The 18,951-nt window shown below is 46.3% G+C and overlaps 1 pseudogene; it reads left to right on the top strand.

The window, feature by feature from the left end:
* Positions 1 to 3,117: 3,117 nt before the first annotated feature.
* The window catches only part of LOC149277476 (exonuclease mut-7 homolog), a 63,459-nt pseudogene continuing 47,625 nt past the window's right edge, over positions 3,118 to 18,951 (top strand).

The raw sequence follows: 18,951 nt of genomic DNA, 5'->3' as shown, positions 1-18,951 counted from the left end.
CAAAAAACAAACAAACCGGTTTTCTCAGCTGATTTTGTTAATTTAGGAGGAGCTTTTACAGAGCTTTTTTTTTTTTTATTTATATTTATCTTTTCTGTCGTTGAGAAAAAAGTGAAAACGGAGACTAATTCCTGAGATTTTTTGTAACTTTATATTTTGCTCATGATGGGCTAATTCCTAGCTAATTATGGATCACGTCAATCGCTGCAAGGTATTATAAATGGTTCCCGTAATTCCCACTTCGTGATACTCGAAGCACTATTTGTGGAGATGATGATGGCGAAGCGTGGGGTCTGCCATGGTGGCTCTTCCTGAAGATGGAGGGGTTTGGGGTTAATATGAATTCCATGCTTTGTGTGCCTGTGGATTTGTTCTCTTCCGCAAATGCTTTTTTTGAGCCAACCAAAGATCTTTTTTGGCTTTGATTTATGGGACTGATCTAGACATATTCCCCTTGCGGGAAGCTGTGAGTTCACCAGAGCTGCTCTCTGTCTTGCTGTGAGATACAATCCACATGTGGCTGGAACAGTAAGACTGGGGGGGGGGGCTCCTTCCGTTATAATAATTTTTCTTCCCATCAGTTTAATGGAAATGTTACAGAGGGGACACGTCGGGCAACCGAATGCATTACATCGCAGGTCTTTTTTTTATGCTGTGAGAGAGTGTGGTGGCCAAACCTCCTTGAAACATGATGTCTCAGTTGGGTTGTGATGTCGGGGATTCTGCTCTATCCACGTTTACCGTGTGAATGTAACGGTTCTCATCTGCCTCTATGTTTCTATACCTCTAATGGTGTTTAGTCTTTGTTAATTGAAGATTCTTAATTGGAATCCAGATGCGGACTCCTCCGAGGGCCGCATGTTAACAGATGCCGAATGGGGTTGATTGGTTATTGCCATATACACTCCCGAAACTGCTTTGGAATCCTCGCTGGGTCTATATTTTACCCAGGACCCAATTTTTAATAATTTTATTTACCAATGACGTGGGAATAATTATTATCCCTTAAGTACTTAAATAGTTCATGACTCTTATGGGAGATAACCGCTGGCCCGTTCTGACCGCCGCTTCTCTTTCCATTTTCTAACCTTGATGTGACCTTTTATTTTTTTTATAGAATGACATAATCCTAAATTAGTGATCCCTGGGAGATGGAACAGGGAGGACAGATACTTATTACAGTTAAATAATGCAGCTGGGGGGCTGCGTTGAACCCGATGAGCACAGCATGGCCGTGTCACCGCTCGCCTGTACGTCGGGAGCCCCCGTGACGGCTTCTCCTTGTGAGTTCTGGGGAGTGCGCTCTGTTTACTTCTTTCCCTCTTGTTTAGTCTGTAACGGGGACCCCGGGGGATCAATTCCCGAAGCCATCTGTGATCCTTTTAAGTTTGGATCTAGCGGACGGGATATGTTTGTCTGCGCTGTCCCCTCGGCTCGGGTAAACTAACAGAGGGGAGAAAAGCTGTAGACCCAGGGCTTAAAAGGAAAGCGCAGACGCTCTCTGACAGTCTAATTATTAGTAAAAGAGGAGACGCTCTTTATTCATGCCGGGGGGGGTGTCACTCAAATCATAACACACTTAATATCTTTGATCCGGAGAAAGCCGCTCGTAAAAACGCCAGGACTTTTCTAGAGAAATATGGGCATGGGCATAGGGGACTGCCTATAAGTTGAGAGAGAGAAGCTTTTGTTTATGGGGTAAAGCTTGTGATATGAGGTTTTGGTTGTCTTTGTTTCGCACGTCTGCACATGCTAATTCCACGACCCAATATGCAAATTATTTCCTTGCCCGCATTTAACGCCTCTGTAGGCTCGGCCATGGAGACGCATTCTGGTTGAGACAGCGTTTAGTACATTGACGCAGGTTTTTTGATGTATCAGAGAAGCAAACCTTTTGCCGTCTTCCGGTCGGGGATAGCGCTGTTGGGTCACCGGCAAGCGCGTCAATCGTCGCGGTGGAAATCCACGCCGGTTCCCGCTGTCCATGCCTGGAGCGGCCATATTCCGGCTCTGGAGTCACTGGGACACGCTGGGCTTATCGTTGGTCCCGTCTGACCCCCCCTTGGAGTTCTGGGTCATACGATGTTTGTTGATGTGGTGTTATGGGGATACTGACAGCCTCCATTGCCAAACGGCCCCTGTCTGCCATCAGCTGATTTATCTCACTGACACATCCGTCTGCTCATAAACTTCCTATCCTTTCTCGGCCAGACTGTCTCGCAGATTCATTAAAAGCACAGACGACCCGCTTCAAGCTGATGCAAACATCATTATGTCCGGTTTTTGGCTGTTTGTTCACCTCCTGTAGATTTACCCCCCAAAACTTTATTTTGTTGGGCAAAAGAAGGTGGTAGATAAGTGGATTGGCCTTCCAGCGGGAGTGGAAGATGTTAATACATTGATAGACTATTAACATGCATGGGATAGGCGTATGGCTCCTGAATCGAAGACGAGACCAACAACTTAGTAGGCTTGAGCTGTAGTAGCAGCGGCTGGAGGAATATACGCCGAATGGCTCTCATCTAACTGCAAGTTGTACCAGAACGTACTGAGTAGGACATTTTCTTACCCGCGACTAACCCACAAGTTTGTCATTGTGTCCTAAATAATGTCCGGCCACAGCGGTCTCCATAACGGACACACATCCATGGAAGACGCTTTAATGGATCATGAGAGCTGAATGTCTCCTTTCTACGAATGTTGTGTCCCCCCCCCCCATGTAAGTGCATGGAGGGTTTCCGCCGAAGACATGCTTAGGAACGTGCATGTATGTATCGTCACCGCCAGCACGCTCCGACACTAACTCCATGCAGAGAAAGGGATCCCATTGATGTTACCGGAGGAGAAAATTCTAAGAATGTTCGTCAAAATCTTAATGTTTAGGAACATTTGTTACGCCTCGTAAAATATATATATTTCCAGAGAGCTGTACAGTACAAACGGGGAAGGATTTTAGGGGGGGTGCTCAGTGGTCGGGGGCATTTGTAAAGCTCTTTTCGGTGGCATTTGCTAGCACCAATGCAGCACTATGGAGAGCCAGGGAAGAAGAAGTCTGACGAAAGAGAGCGCTAACTAATCATTGTCTGTGAAAGTCCGGGGATCTGTGCCAAGAGCTCGATGGGAGAGTATGAGCCCCAGCTGGCGTCCTGCATGGGCTGTTGTGTTTATACGCTGCAGCCGGGGGCCGGTAATGTGGTCTACATGGTGTCCATGACCTGGCTTTGCCTTCGTCCATTCTGGACTGGGGCTGTTAACCCTTTAATAGCCTTTACCTGAGCCTATTGCAGGACTGACTGCTTCAGTGCCCCCCAAACAACACGAATAACCGATAAAAGTACTTGGACGAATAAATGCCCTTTATAATTCTCAAAAAGTGCTATCGGGGTATTTGAACTCATCTAGAGACTGGGCAAAAAAATGAAACACAAAAGAGGATTGAAGAAACTAAATACCCTCTTTTCACTTTAATGGTGCTGTCGGTGAAGCTTTAAATAGGATTATAGTCTAATTGTTTTGCTCATACATTGTCTGGGGCTGTTTCGAATGCTCCAATGTCCCGTCACTGTGGGAATTCTATGTTTTTTTCATCCACCCGGCAGGTTAACTTTTTGAACACATTCTTTTTCAGCAAATGTAATGTGTTTTCCAGTTGGCACAGACGCCTCCTGTTTCCGCGCTTCCTCCGCCGGACGGCAGTGAACTCCTGAAGCAGGTCAACAAATGTTGGGTTCCTGCAAAAGTAATCCTGAGAAGCGTTTCCACTCCCCCCCCCCCCCCAGGCGGAGGAAGCGAAGGCGCCACCGCTCGCTACAGATACATTATCCCACTTAACGTATATCTTTAACTACTCTGTTACTGCGAATCGGCTGTGTTATTGGGTAAATCATTATTTCCCTTCCTTCGCTGGTGTGAGTCGTGTACCTGGGTTATCCTACCCTAACATATCGCTAGTGAGGTGCTAGGTGATATCAAATAAAAACACGCGTGCGCTTTATTGTATGTTGACCCCATACAATAGATGTCCTGCGGCTCAGAATCGGTTGTGCATCCCGGGACCAACACAGCTGTTTGCGGCATAATAGTCTTTTTTTTTCCCCTCCTCCCGGATCATGGGAGTTGGAGTTCAGGAACAGCTGAGCAGCTAGATTGACCTCGACGTGGGCCGATCCATGTCACGGATCCAGCAGATCGTTTTATTTTCAGGCTTCTTTGTCTGGTAAACAAATTCACCTTCCTGTAGGAGAGCGTTCCTCGCTTGGCGTGTAAAAGAATCTAATAGAATAATCTCCTCTGATTGAAGTCGGTCCATCCAGACAGCTGTCGAGTATCCAAGCCATGTGAGCTTTGGAGTGCATGCCTCCGCTGGGCTTCCCCCCTACAAATGCTTCCATTGTCATTTAAAGGGTCGCATTTGAATAACAAAGGAATGGCATCACGCTACCCACCAGCCTAAAATCGAGAGTCGTCTCCCTGCTCCTCATCCCCTGGGGCTGCTAGTGCTTGTTAATGATTTTGCAGCTCGATGGAGTCTCCTCTCTAATGATGAAGCCGGAGACATTAACCACCCCTTTGGTTGTAATAAGCCTCCCCAGAAGGACCATGGAATGGGGCAGAAACTATGTATCCGAGCATCATCTCACAATGACCAGAAGCTGAATGGCTTCCTTCCCATGGTTCAGATTAGGCCGGAATACCCGGGGCCCCCAAAAGCCAATGGTTTCCGGATCTCCTGGGATAACCGCAAATCGCTCGTCAGGCTTCGGCTAACTAAAGAGCCACCTGTGCAGCGAGGAGATCCAGAAAACCTGCAACGTTGCGTGGAAAGAAGAGACCGCGGTCAGAATTATCGACTCCTTCGTCTGGAAAGTCCAAGTTAAAAGCGGCTCCAATGGTTTAAATTAACCCCGTATCCAGCACCCCCTCTTTTTTAATTTTTTTATTTACAGGGCATACAGCTCCACGCTCCAGCATTAATAACCCAGCTTCCCCAACATTTCCCTTTGATGACTTTTTATATCTAAAATCTACCGTTTCGGGATTATCAGCTTCTTAAAATAGAGACGTTCATTCTGGGCTCGGAATTCTTCCTTACATAGAATTCTGGAGCCTGTCGATTCTCCTCGGAGTTTTCTGCTCATCGCCATAAACTCGAGGAGATGCGGCTTGGACCGACGCTGGGAATTTGGCACGGCCGGGATAGAAGCGGGGGGGGGGATAACGTCCGTGCCAGGATCTCAAGCTGATCTGTATTTTTGTTTAAAGAATTGAACAATTTGCCAGTTTTAATTTGGACAAAGATCTTCAACTCCCCATATTTCTCTTACCCCCGGTGGGATTCCTGCGAAATGACGTAACATCGTCTGACTTCCGTACCGCGGGTCTGCGTTACCTTAAAAACGTGCAGCGCTTGGCCCGTAAAGTGCAAGCGGTTTGGCCGCCATTACATTTTACATGCAGAAAATGTGTAGTAAAAAAAAAAATATGAATCCTGCGTTTTAAAGAAATGAGCTATTTGGGAAAATTCATATTTCTTAATTAACTGTTAATCACAAAGTGACCGGTACTGATCCGTTCTTCATTCCATCTGCTTGATCTGAAGAAGAGCCCTCTGAGGTCCTGAAAGCTTATATAACTCTACATTCTTCTTCTATGTTGGCCAAATAAAAAAAGATATCAACTTCGACTAAAGACTCTGCTCTTGGACCTGGGGAGCTACGTCTATTTTCCTTAGTTTCACGGAGCTCATGGTTGGCGAGCGAAAGCTCTTTACCAAACCCCCCCCCCCCTAAAAACAATATTTTATTAAAATGTTTTTAAATGTAATGTTTATAAATCCAGATATAAAGAAAACATGGCAAGACGTGGCTTTGAGTGATTATGAACCCTTTTGAAATCTCCATCCCCACCAACATCTCGTAAATATTTACTGCCCCGGCCTCTTCCTACGAGGGACTGTTTAGATTGCCGTTTCACACACACGTAAGTGTTTGATGAGTTTTAAAATGGGGGGGGGGTGTTAGTGTGTGTCTGGGGTGGGTGGGGGGCACGTGAAGTGCCCTAGCCAGAGTTGCCCCTTTGTTTGCTGCCTGTCGCACGTGGAATGTCACATGGCGCTGTTAGCCCTACAGGATGAAGGAGAAAGGTTGAGTTGGACAGCTGCGTGCGGAAGTGTGTCCACCGCAAAGAAACACACACACAAGCCACATGTTTACCCAGAGCACATGTGCGTAGAGACCCCGGCAGCGCTGCGGGCAGGAAGGTCACCTAAATAAACTGTTTGTTTGTGAACTTCCGGCCACATGGGACCAAAAAACAAACTGCGTCGCTAAACGCTCATCTGCATGACCCCCCCCCCGTTAATGGAATCCCCCATTCTTTTAAGTATTTTGAATGTATCCACATATACTGGAGATGTACAGTAAGAGTTGCTTTTAGGGCATTGTCTGATTTAAAGAGGAATCGAAATAAATTCTCAGTTCTGAATCTGTTGTCTGGACCCAATAGCGCGACCGTCGACGGATATTGCGGAGAATGCGTTGTTCTGCAGGAGTTTACTGTCTGTATTCAATGGATGCGTTCGGGACGCGGGTTGTATGATCCTCCAAGGAAGGGAAGGCAGGTGGGCGGAGCTTTTAGAACCAAAATGGCGACGTGCATGAAACTATTCCAAAGCACTTGCTTGATAGTAATAAGTAACTTTTATTCTTTCCTGCGTTCTTGATTCTCTTTTAGATGACGCGGGTCGTTGTTTCAAATTAAATCGCAGAATCTCTTTGCTCCGGAGACTGTGTGAAGGGGGAGAGGGGATGGAATTTATTTGGCTGGAATGCGATCAGCCTCTGTTTTCCCGGCCAGACGGTGTGTTTTACAGTAAGGAATAATTAGGGCAAAATCCTGGAGTGTATGTAATTCATTCCAGATCTTTTCACCCCCCCACCCCAAAACATGCGCTGCGTCAGCCTTGCTATGAGTTGAGCGCATGATGTGAGGTTCCCTCGTACAACCGTCCACTGAATTGCTTGCCATTTTTTTTAAATTAGTAGTTGGTCCCTTTTTCCATCAACCTATGACATCACTGCTGATGTAAATTACTGAGATTTTGGGGCAGATTGTTGAATGATTCCGAATCTTTTTCCCAGTTGGCTTTGGTTTCGTTAAACGGATCCAGTTCCATTTTTCGAGAGCTCGGAATATTTGGCAAAGACGAGATCTACGGTTACGCCGCTTCAGCCTGGCGAAGCAGTTGGTCGAAACGTAACCCTTTTACCAGATTTAGAATAGAAAAGGAATTCCCTCGACCCTCCTTTCTCTTCTTTGAGACAAAGTCAGCAAAGTTCCCCCCGGGACTTTAATTTTGTCGTTTTGGCGCATAACAGTTGCTTTTTATTTGCATGCCGTCCGCGTAACGTTAGTGCGATGCTGGCCGCGGGCGCTCACAGGGTTAAGATGAGGTTTTTCAGTCTGTCGGGAGCCAGCAAGCTGCAGGAAGCTGTTTGGCTTCAGTTTGTTGCACAGATGGTTTTAGTTTTACCCCGTTCCAGATCCATGTCTCTCCATCCCCCCCATTACCCAACAAAAAGCAAAAAATATGTAAATATATACAAGCGGTCTGTCTGTCTGTCTGATGACGAACACGCGGGCTGGGGGAACGTCTCCCGATCCAGCCGCCAGACCCGTGTGTATGAAATATTCTGTGGATTATTGCCCCAATTGCCCCATCTAATCGCCGTCATCCCATTAGATTGTAAATCCCAAGGGGGCCGGACTCTCCTTCCGATCTCTCTTCGTAAACTTATCCCAAATATGTATTCGTATAATAAAAGATAATTATAGACATTTAAAACAATGGGATTTTCCAAAATTGAGGAAAATGTTGCGTTGATCCCGGTCCGTGACGTTACGTCATCTCGCGTGTGGATTTAGGTTTTCCGAGGTTGAGGCGTGTTTAGCCATTGTACACGCGGCACACGGACCTGCGCAACCTATTGCTCCCATGAATTGGTCTTTCTTCATAATTCTTGCAGCTTTTGGATTAAGCGCGTAGAAAATGCCAAAAGTTGGCTAGGGAACCATTACGCTCGATTAAAAGCTGCGCTTTTTACAATAAAACCTTCTTTTCTCAATATTAAAGGTGCAGTTCCACCTACTTTGCTGAATTCAACACAAAAACACAATTCCGAGTACTGCTGGACTCCAGATCCCTTCCTAGAAGGAACTCTTCAAACACGCAACACTTTGTCTCAATTCAAAAGAGACGCGGCGTGACGATGAGATGCTTCTTTATACATCGCCAGGGGCCTTCAGTGATATCCGAGGACCAGTAAAAGAGAGAGCTGAGATTGGTCCTTGTAGATGGTTTGAGGGTCCCAAGCGGTTCCCTAACCATAAAGCGAGGGTACCGTCCCCCGTACTAAAGGCTAAGGCTCCGATTACAGGGTGCTCAAAAGCGACGTTTGCTTTTGGGGTCTGTCCTGCGGCACGTGGATACCGCACGGCAACAAGAAGCTTTACTTAAAATGTTTATTATTTAGCAAAGAAGCATTTAGACGTTCGACTTAATTACATTAAAATGGGTTTTACAGGAAACGGTCGGCCGCAGAGGCTTTAATCAGCGAACCTTTCATCAAACTCTCGTAGCAATTTCTTCGTGGTGGTCCGGGTTGGAGGGGAAAGGGTTAAGGGGTTGAATTCCGATGTAGTTTAATCAGGCTTTGTGGCCTGCGAGAGACTTCCCATCGAGGGCCGAGAGATGGTGACTGTAGCGGTGAGGTCTGACACTCTATCCATGACCAATCGTCTGGGAAATTCTCACAATTTATAGAGCGAGCGATATATATCCGAGGACTGCTCCGGGGCAAGAGCGTCATGTTACCCCCTCGCAGAGCGCGTCTACCCTCCGAGTTCACATGAAATCCGTATTTAATGTGCATGAGCATTTTAATTGTGTTAATGGAGAGCGAGGTAGCCCAAGCCTTGGCTAATGGAGATTATTATGGCCCCCGGGGGATACGATTTAAAAACGAAAAACAAGAAACCTCATTCCATTTACAGATCTCATTAGCCGAGTGATCCGACAGCTTTATAGGTTGGTGAAAGGCATGCTGGGTGATGATATGCACGTGAATATGCAAACGAAATTTCCTTGGAAAATTAGAATTACCCTAAAAATTTTTTAAAAAAATTGTGCTTTATTTTTTAAGATATTTTAGTTAAAAAAGAAACGTATGGTACTTATGAAACCTTTTAAAAATGTAATTGTTATAATTCTATCCGCCACTGATCTGATTCTAAGAAACGCATTTAGGCCTTTAAATAAAAATAATAATTCCAGAGATTTCAAAATTTAGGAGCCAATCAGGAGGCAGGTGCAGATAATAAAATCCTAAAACCGCAGAAAGGGGTTTGTAAAATGTTATTACAGGATCTGGAATTTTTTTCAGCTGAATAACGAAAATATTTTTGGGGATTATAATGAATTTGGAGAGGTTTGTGGTACCCTCTGGGTGACCGGGGGGGGGGGGGGGGGGGGGTCGCAGAGCGTGTGGACCCTCGTGAGGCCGGTCAGAAATGTGGTCTGAGTTTGTAAATAAAGAGTATCCACCGAGCCAAGAGTAACGAGCAGTTTAGCCGACCAGGCCCTCCCCGGGGCCCCCGAGTCCCATTTGGCCTCGTTACTTGGCCCATTCCAGGAACAGATTGGAACCTGCTATTGTTTTAACAATCGGCCACAGATGATACACATTGGAGTGGAAAGCCGGGGGAGGGGAGAGTGCGAGAATGCGAGCCGCTAGGGATACGCCAACGAGATCGCCTTCAAATATCTTGAAATTTGCTCTGTGCAGAGATTTCCCTTTTGATTCCGTCCAGAGAGACCGCGGGGAATAGTCTGCATACCTCGCAAGAGCAGAACATCCGCCCGGGGGACACGCGCATGATTACAATTTCAGCTTCAGTAACGTGACACACGCACCGACACCTCTCTGCTCACGGCCCAGACCCGTGAGCAGAGCTTTTACGAGGTTAAATCTTTATTATTTGCTCCAGGACCGCAGGATATTCTGCCGAAACGGTTATAACATTGTAACAACATGTACATTAGTGACACGTGTAAAATAAACGCGTGTGTACAACATGTATTAATACGACAGTGTGTACTGCTGTGTAATAATATATAGCATATATGACAGTGTGTACTGCTGTGTAATAATATGACATATATGACAGTGTGTACTGCTATGATCTAATATATGACATAAATGACAGTGTGTACTGCTGTGTAATAATATATGGCATATATGACAGTGTGTACTGCTGTGTAATAATATATGGCATATATGACAGTGTGTACTGCTGTGTAATAATATGACATATATGACAGTGTGTACTGCTATGATCTAATATATGACATAAATGACAGTGTGTACTGCTGTGTAATATATGACATATATGACAGTGTGTACTGCTGTGTAATAATATATGGCATATATGACAGTGTGTACTGCTGTGTAATAATATGACATATATGACAGTGTGTACTGCTATGATCTAATATATGACATAAATGACAGTGTGTACTGCTGTGTAATAATATGACATATATGACAGTGTGTACTGCTATGATCTAATATATGACATAAATGACAGTGTGTACTGCTGTGTAATAATATGACATATATGACAGTGTGTACTGCTATGATCTAATATATGACATAAATGACAGTGTGTACTGCTGTGTAATAATATATGACATATATGACAGTGTGTACTGCTGTGTAATAATATATGGCATATATGACAGTGTGTACTGCTGTGTAATAATATATGGCATATATGACAGTGTGTACTGCTGTGTAATAATATATGGCATATATGACAGTGTGTACTGCTGTGTAATAATATATGACAGTGTGTACTGCTGTGTAATAATATATGGCATATATGACAGTGTGTACTGCTGTGTAATAATATATGGCATATATGACAGTGTGTACTGCTGTGTAATAATATATGGCATATATGGCGCTTCTATAAAGGAGCGATGCATTACATTGATACAAAGTTTATGACTGTGGTCCAAAGAGGCAAAACTAGGAACATCCTACTGGTTGCTATGGTGACTGCATCATTTTTCCACTTGGCTCCTTCCCCAGTAGATGCTGGGTCCTTAAAGGGTGCCGACCGTCAGTCTGCAAAGGAAAGGGAATGTACCCTTTTATCCAGGGTTACCCGACTCGTCGAGGTGTAAAGTGTCGGCACGTGTCGTATTTAGTTTGGCCTCTCGAGTCCCTGTTTGGGGAAGCCTGAAGCTTTGGGATGGGGGGCTGAGTGTCTTTTGTTAGCGAGTGGCCGCTGTAAGTGTGAGTGGTGGGCTTGGGTACGTGACAGATGAAAGCTTGGAGGGGTCAGGAGAGCATCATACAGCTGCTACGGAGCGAAGGCCATCTCCCAATATTTACAAAGAGTCACCCACCCCAGCCCTGGCTGTCTCATTGACGAGGGGCACTGTTTAATTAGGCAGGGGCTTTAGGATTACTTTACATAGCAGGCCGTGAATGCATCTGCTTCCATTACTTCCCCCTCCCCGATTTCTGGGACCGTCCGGCTAGCAATTTGCAAGTTCCTTTTGTACGCGGAGTCCCTCCGGCATGTGGCTTCCACCCTCCGGCTTGTTCAGAAGTGCAACTCTTACCCCTCGTTCACCGCAGAGCACATACCTCGCACCCGCGCCTCAACAGACCCAGGGGCTATTAAAAAAAACAAAAAACATTTCAAACTGGGATTCAAATCGTTATTTTTGCTGTGAATTTTTTGTTAAGGCCGCATATTATAAAAAAAATGATTAGCCAAATACTCCCCATCCCAGTATGAAATAACCCCCATCCCAGTATGAAATACTCCCCATCCCAGTATGAAATACTCCCCATCCCAGTATGAAATAACCCCCGATGGTTTGGTAACCATATTACAGTAAAGGTGATTTTAAGCTCGTTGTCGTTGTGCCTTTTAAACCTCTTTCCATCCCATATCTTCGCTGTTCCCGCGCCGGTATCTCCAGCGCACGGCCGGAGCGATTCCCGATGTAGAGGATGTCCTTATCCATAGGAGGGCGCCAGATCCTAGGGTACTAAATACCGCTCCTTAGCAGCTGAAGAATGCGTTGCTTTCGTCGGTTTTGCTCACGGGTTTGACCAACGTGTTCTTACGTCTCCGTTTGAACCATAAAGTGCGGCTTTAATGAAAATACCTCATACAATAAACACGAGACCCTCAGCTTTCCAACCCGTGGCCCGAGAGGCTCGCACGCTGCGTGTCTAAATGTTCTTTTCTTACTGCTAACATTCCGACGAGACCCTCACGCTTCTCTTTGTCTTCCACGCAGGAGACCTTCTCGCGGACCACAAGTGACGTTCTGTAAGTCAATGGAGCAGCCGTCCGAGTCCCGTGGGGGTACGTATTGGGCCGAGCACCTTAGGCACGTGACTCCGGGTAGCTTTTTGGGATCCATACCCCTGTATATGAGCTGCATCCCTGGAGTTCCTCAAACAAGATAACTGACGGTGGCCTAAATGGGGTGTCCCTGACCTGGACTGCGGGTGACAACCAAGGGAGATCTTTAACTCCACATATGGGGACATCTCCCTAATTTTATCCCTAGGAATGGGGCCGTCTCATTAACCTTTGACCCCAGGAATAAGGAGGTCTCCCTACTTGTTAACCCCAGGCACTCTTTCCCCTCTGTGGCTCTAGGAATGAGGCTGTCCCCCCTAATCTCCCTCTTGCCCGGGAGCGGGGAGTCTCTCCCCTCTGTGGCTCTAGGAATGAGGCTGTCCCCCTAATCTCCCTCTTGCCCGGGAGCGGGGAGTCTCTCCCCTCTGTGGCTCTAGGAATGAGGCTGTCCCCCTAATCTCCCTCTTGCCCGGGAGCGGGGAGTCTCTCCCCTCTGTGGCTCTAGGAATGAGGCTGTCCCCCTAATCTCCCTCTTGCCCGGGAGCGGGCGTCTCTCCCCTCTGAGGCCGTCTCCCCGGTTTTAGCTCTGCAGTAAGCCGGGTATTGCAGGGATTTCTGTGTAAATAATCCCAGATCTGGTCTGTTTCCTGACCCCGTGGCCTGTACAAGCCACGCTGTTTACTCTACAAATGAACAATGTACCTTCTCTGATTCATCAACATTTTTGGCTTCCTCACTCAGGTCCTTCTCTTCCCCTGTGTCTTTTTTATATTCACATCAGATCTCCGCAAAGCCCACTTCCCATTTCTCCTTCCCCGCTGCAATTCCGAGAGTCTCCGGATTCTTACCAAACAGTTATTATTTATTGTTCTATATAGCAGCAGCATATTCCGTAGCGCTGTACAATGGGTAGACAGGACATAACAAGTAGTATATAACATAACAAAACAACAATTTAATTTACAGAACAACAGGTGAGGAGAGCCCTGCGCACAGGAGCTTACAATCTAGTTCTAGCCAGATCTTCATTTCTTTTCTCCATACCAACTTTTCCATCCTCTCCATTTGTCTTCCGCCAACCGGTTGAAGAGACTCTCTTCTGCCCCATCATTCACGCTCTTATGTTGCCCCTTCTCTGATTCATGTGGTTCTGCTAAGCGTCATCTTTAGATTTTTTTGGTCCGTGAAACAGGCGTGTTTTGGGGGCGACCACAGAATTCTACAATAAGTATAATAATAATATATAATTAATAATAATATATAATGGCATAGCTGACGACTGCTTCCTCCCTGCCCCCAGGGGGTTCATTTTCTGAAGGTCTCGCTATCCCTCTGCCTAGTGGTGAATCTCTCTCTGTCTGTCTCTCTCGCTCTCTCTCGTGGTTTCAAGCTGTGTCTCTCTTGTGGTTTAAAGCTGTCTCTCTTTAGGCTGTCGCTCTCTCTCTCTCTCTCCTCTCTCTTGGTCTCAGGCTGTCTCTCTCTCTCTCTCTCTCTCTCCTCTCTCTTGGTCTCAGGCTTTCTCTCCTCCAGTCTCCTGGCTTTCCTCTGTGTGAACCTTCAGAGGGTAAAGATCATTCCTTCTAATGTTCTAACTCGGGGCCGGTGGGGACAGAGGTCACATTCCATGAGTGACTGTAGAGCTAGCGGAGAGGGGACCACCGTGACCCCAGGCTTCTGCCCCTAACACCCCTCCTTGTTTACCCCAAGTCTAATCTCAAGCAGTGTTATCTCTGGAACATAATGCTTGTGGTGGGTTGTCTGCCATTAAATCCTACTCATTAGGACCGTCTGCTGCGAGTCTTTCCGACCAGAATAAGTGAATCCATATTTTTGAAACGTGATCCTATTATTGTAACGTGACACAGAAGAAGGCCTTTAAACACGGCTAATTACGTCTACGCACAGGTCTACTACAACACACTGTTTAGCGAATACACCCCACTGCCGAATTAAAATTCCTTCACCCTCCGTCTTGTTAGCGGGCGTTTTGGTAAGATCGCATGCGCGAAACTGATTTAAGGATGCAAGAATGATGTGGATGGAGCCATTCCTGCACGTTCGCCCTGTTCTGGTCCATAAAGGGTCTCTCTCCAAATGCCGGACGTTGGCTTTACAATAGTTTTAATGCAGCGATACAATGTATTCTAGAATTACAATAGAAAGTATTTTTTATTCCATTAATTTCCGCGTTATAAAGTCTGTCGGGGTCCTGCGTGCCCGGTTTGGCAGATGCCGGTTTGGTAGATACGGGGCAGCGGTAACCCAGATCTCTCCCCGTGTTCTCTCTCCCAGAGCATGATCTGTCCCACGATCTAATCATCCTGCAGGACCTGTGGGCCAGGGGGGACGTGAAGAAGGTGAGCAGCTGCCTCCTCCGACGATTCGCGCTTTAGTTAAGTTAAGTTGTTCCCATCGTTTTGTGTTTTCTCCCCGACTTGTCTGCCTCGGCAGGTACGCGAACACGTCAGAGACCTGCTCCCGGCCCTGGAGGACCCCCGCACCGTGCTTCTGGATTTGCTGGAGGTTTCCAGCACCTGGAGAGGGAAGGGGAATTCCTTGGCTAGCATTATAACGACTGAGTTCCACCAGTGGCTGAATGACCACCCCACGCCTCTGCAGGTAACATACGTGTGCGGGTTATCCACGTGTGAATGTAGTGCGTGGACCTGTGCCTTTGTCTAGGTGTGCGGTGCGGTAATGATCTGTACATTTCACTAACCTGTAAGTCATGACTCCATCCATACCTGTAAATTACCCCTTCATTTGCATATGAGGCTGCGTGGTGATATCACAGCTCTGTGCCTCCTCTCCTTTTATCCCCGAATAACATCGGCCTCTTGTTTCTTGATGTTAGTCTGGCACTAGGTTGAAGAAACTGCAAGCGCGCATGTTTAACCTGGTCTCAGAGGGTCAGCTTTTGGACCAACTTTGCTCCATCTACCAGATCCAGGAGGCAGATAGGGCCTTTTTACTTGGACACGTGACCCACCTGCAGCGCATGGGCAAATACAAAGAGGTAAGCGGATATTGGAGTGAGAAAGTGTGATCAGAAAACCCATTCGTAAATCTTGAGCTTCGGAAATCAACGTTTAAAAAGCTTCTGAAATCACTTAGTAAATACTAGGACTCCACGCTTTACTCAACGTAATAAACTGCCCCCCTCGGCTACGTTCACACCACTCCCTTTACCCCAGCATGGAATGTGTAGAAAAACACGAGTTTTATAGAGTTAAACGGGTGCCCATGAATCCAACATGGCTGCCGTGCACGCTGTCCCCTCCCCCGGCCTCCGAACTAAAACATGGACAATGGTGGAATTCAGTGGGGGCAGAGGCTCGTACGGAGTGCTTCGAATCTCCGAAGACCCCCTGAATGGGGCAGGCTCTGTCTGAGAAGAATGAGGGAGAAAGCAGAAGGCCAGCTAGTGTTTCACGGCAGTCTTATGTTACACTTCAGCCTTTTGAAAGAGTGTCTGCAGCCGGCTGAGTGAGACTCTCCTGCACTCCAAAAGGCAGAAGGGGAGAGGACAATGGTGCCTCTTGTCACAGGCAAACCCCTCCAGCAGTGAAGAGCCATTGTCCCCGTACAGAGGGCTAGTCTGGCAGTCTGTCCGTGCTTCGCTGCCTCTGATACTGAAAGCCCATACCGGCCCTTGTCAGCCCTGATTAGCAAGGGGTCCCCCTGAATAACCTCAAACTGGCCCCTTTGCCTCCAAAAAAAAATATCTGGTGGCGGAGAAAAAAAAATCCAAAAATTTAAACTGAATCAATTCTAGCAATAAATCTTATAAAATTATATGGAAAATTGTAAAATAAAATAAAAAAGTTGAGCATTGGTCCCAGACACACCCAGGGCCATCTAGGTAGGTAGGTGACCCTACAGGTGTATTTCTAGTGGTTTGGGAAAAATGACCACAGACACGAATGGTCCTCCTACTTAGAGGTGCGGGAAAGTCATGAGCGTTGGGAGGATCTCTGGTGTTTTGGAAGATTTATGTGCTGGATTTATTGGTCCCCAAATCTTCTATAGACTTCTGTAAGCTCACGAGCCAAGCCCTCTTCCCCTAATGTATCGGGTCGCTTTACCCTGTCCGTTCTAATTTTGTCAGATCCTTTGAATGTAGGGACTGTAGGAAGTGCTGCGGAGATGGTTGGCGCTATAGAAATGAACGATAATAGTTTTTTCCCTTATAGGCAGCTATTCTGAGCATCAGACTGAACCTCCAGCCAGATCTGGATATGGAAGAAGTGAGTGAAACATTTACAGCAGAACCTAATCTTCTATGTGAACTTTTCTGATACAAGATGGGGGAAGCGATTAGCGCTCGCATGCTTGACTTCCTGTTATCGCTGAAATAAAAAATCGCTGCTCTGGAAGTTGCCATCAGGAGCACTTAAGGCCAGTTAGAGATTAAAAAATGATAGTGTAATGTTGTATATTCTGTGGAATCACAATGTGTATGTCATGTTATGAAAGTTCGAAATAAGTTCTTTGGAACGGCGGTTGAGTGACATTGATTTAGATTTGCTGCTGTTGGGAGACGACTCCCATTATTCTAAGCCTTCCAAATCCACAGCGTGTTTTTAATGTACAAACACAGTCATAACTTGGTTAAAGCCCCATGTTAGAGCGAGGAAAGGAGGCTATACACAAGCTCCGTGTTAGATCGAGGAAAGGAGACTATACACAAGCTCCGTGTTAGAGCGAGGAAAGGAGGCTATACACAAGCTCCGTGTTAGAGCGAGGAAAGGAGGCTATACACAAGCTCCGTGTTAGAGCGAGGAAAGGAGGCTATACACAAGCTCCGTGTTAGAACAAGGAAAGGAGGCTATACACAAGCTCCATGTTAGAGCGAGGAAAGGAGGCTATACACAAGCTCCGTGTTAGAGCAAGGAAAGGAGGCTATACACAAGCTCCATGTTAGAGCGAGGAAAGGAGGCGATACGCACAGCATCTTTTGCCGCAACCCAAATAGAGCGCGTTGGTTTCTCTGCAGTTGTGCACCCCGCTGCTGCTCCTGGAGAGGTTTAACCTTGTCGAGCTGTACGTCTCAGAATACCCAGAGCTGCAGAGCAGGCTCGTACAGATGCTAGATAGTTGGAGTGACTCTACATTCAACCCCAGGAAAGTTAGCAGGTAACAACATCATCTGCTGTTATAAACCCAACAGGGTACCCCATGTCTTGCTCCATGCCCCTTAATGCCCCGTGTATTGCCCTCCTTATTTCTTTATTTTTGGACTCTATGGAAGGAAAGTCTCCGGATTTTGATGGCTGTAGGTAAATCTGAACGCGCATGTTCTTTGTGTATTTGCAGACAGTATAAAGGTCTCCCGTCCGTCAAACCCGACAAGCTGAACCTGAAAACGTTAAGCAAGCTGGCCTTCCGTCTGCTGGAGAAACATAAGCTCGACCCAGGTCCGAGTCCTCACCCCATACACATCACGTTTAACTACCCCCTTCTCGTACCCTGCTTGCAGAATCTCATGCAGCTATTTTTCCACCCCAGGGGGGTCTTTTGCCTTAAGCAAGGGTTTCATTTAATTAGTTTTAGGATAACTCTTAGCATGTAAGCCAACATATTGGTGTTAAACGTACAAATCCCCAAAATCCTGTCTATATTGTGTTGAGGTTCGATGCACCGCCTCGGCCCCGCTGCGTTTCGCCGTCTGGAGAATGTATCTTTTGATTGGTTGTGTAAAGACTCCGTGGGTCCTTGGGGGATCTATTCCGATGCATTCTGTGTCTCCTCTCCTTCAGCTCTCTGCACAAACCTAATTAACCAGCGACACCTGGGGACCCTGAAATACCTCATGTACAAGAGATTTGTGGAGGTATGTACCGGGGCAATTACTGCGAGGGAGGTCTGACCCCAGGGGGGCCACACGGGCTTATTAACCTCTCATCATCACAAACATGTATCATAAAATGATCCGGATCTCGAGGGTTCCGCTTCATTTTCCAAATTCTGGAATAAACACGGGAATGAAATAAACCACTGAGAATATCTGAGAGTCCGAGGGTTTGTTAAGACTATGGAATTCTATTGTTTACTCGGAGCAGCAACATGAGGACTCGTTACATCATTTGGGGATGAAAAAAAAAAAAAAAAACGGAAACGTAGCTTAGGTTTTTTATAATTAGGAACATGATTTGACTAATAAATATATATTTTTACTCCTAGAAAACCATGACTTATGAAAATTGGACGGACCACGTGCAGGTAACTTTATTACCGTCCCAGTTGCGCGTTAAGCCTCGTTTTCTCTCCCCATGATTATTATTTGTTTAAAGGGAACAGATTTCACTATAACGCAGAAGGCGCGGGAGCTCTGCGGGTCAGGGGGACCGCGCTCTGGCAGTGATATTTTTACGGGTTAATTTGTTTAAAAAAAAAAACCCCTCAGAGTCTTAAACCCCCCCAGAAGTTTTATGTTACGGTAAAGCCAGTGATTGATCGTCTGGATTTCACACCTGTGTAATCTGAATAGGTGAATGGGTAGTG

This window comes from Sceloporus occidentalis, unplaced genomic scaffold, assembly GCF_023333645.1.
Source record: "Sceloporus occidentalis isolate IW3139 unplaced genomic scaffold, rSceOcc1.0.p SCAF_214, whole genome shotgun sequence".
NCBI lineage: Eukaryota > Metazoa > Chordata > Lepidosauria > Squamata > Phrynosomatidae > Sceloporus > Sceloporus occidentalis.
Note: the sequence above shows the minus strand (reverse complement) of the source record. Positions and strands in the feature narration are given on the sequence as shown.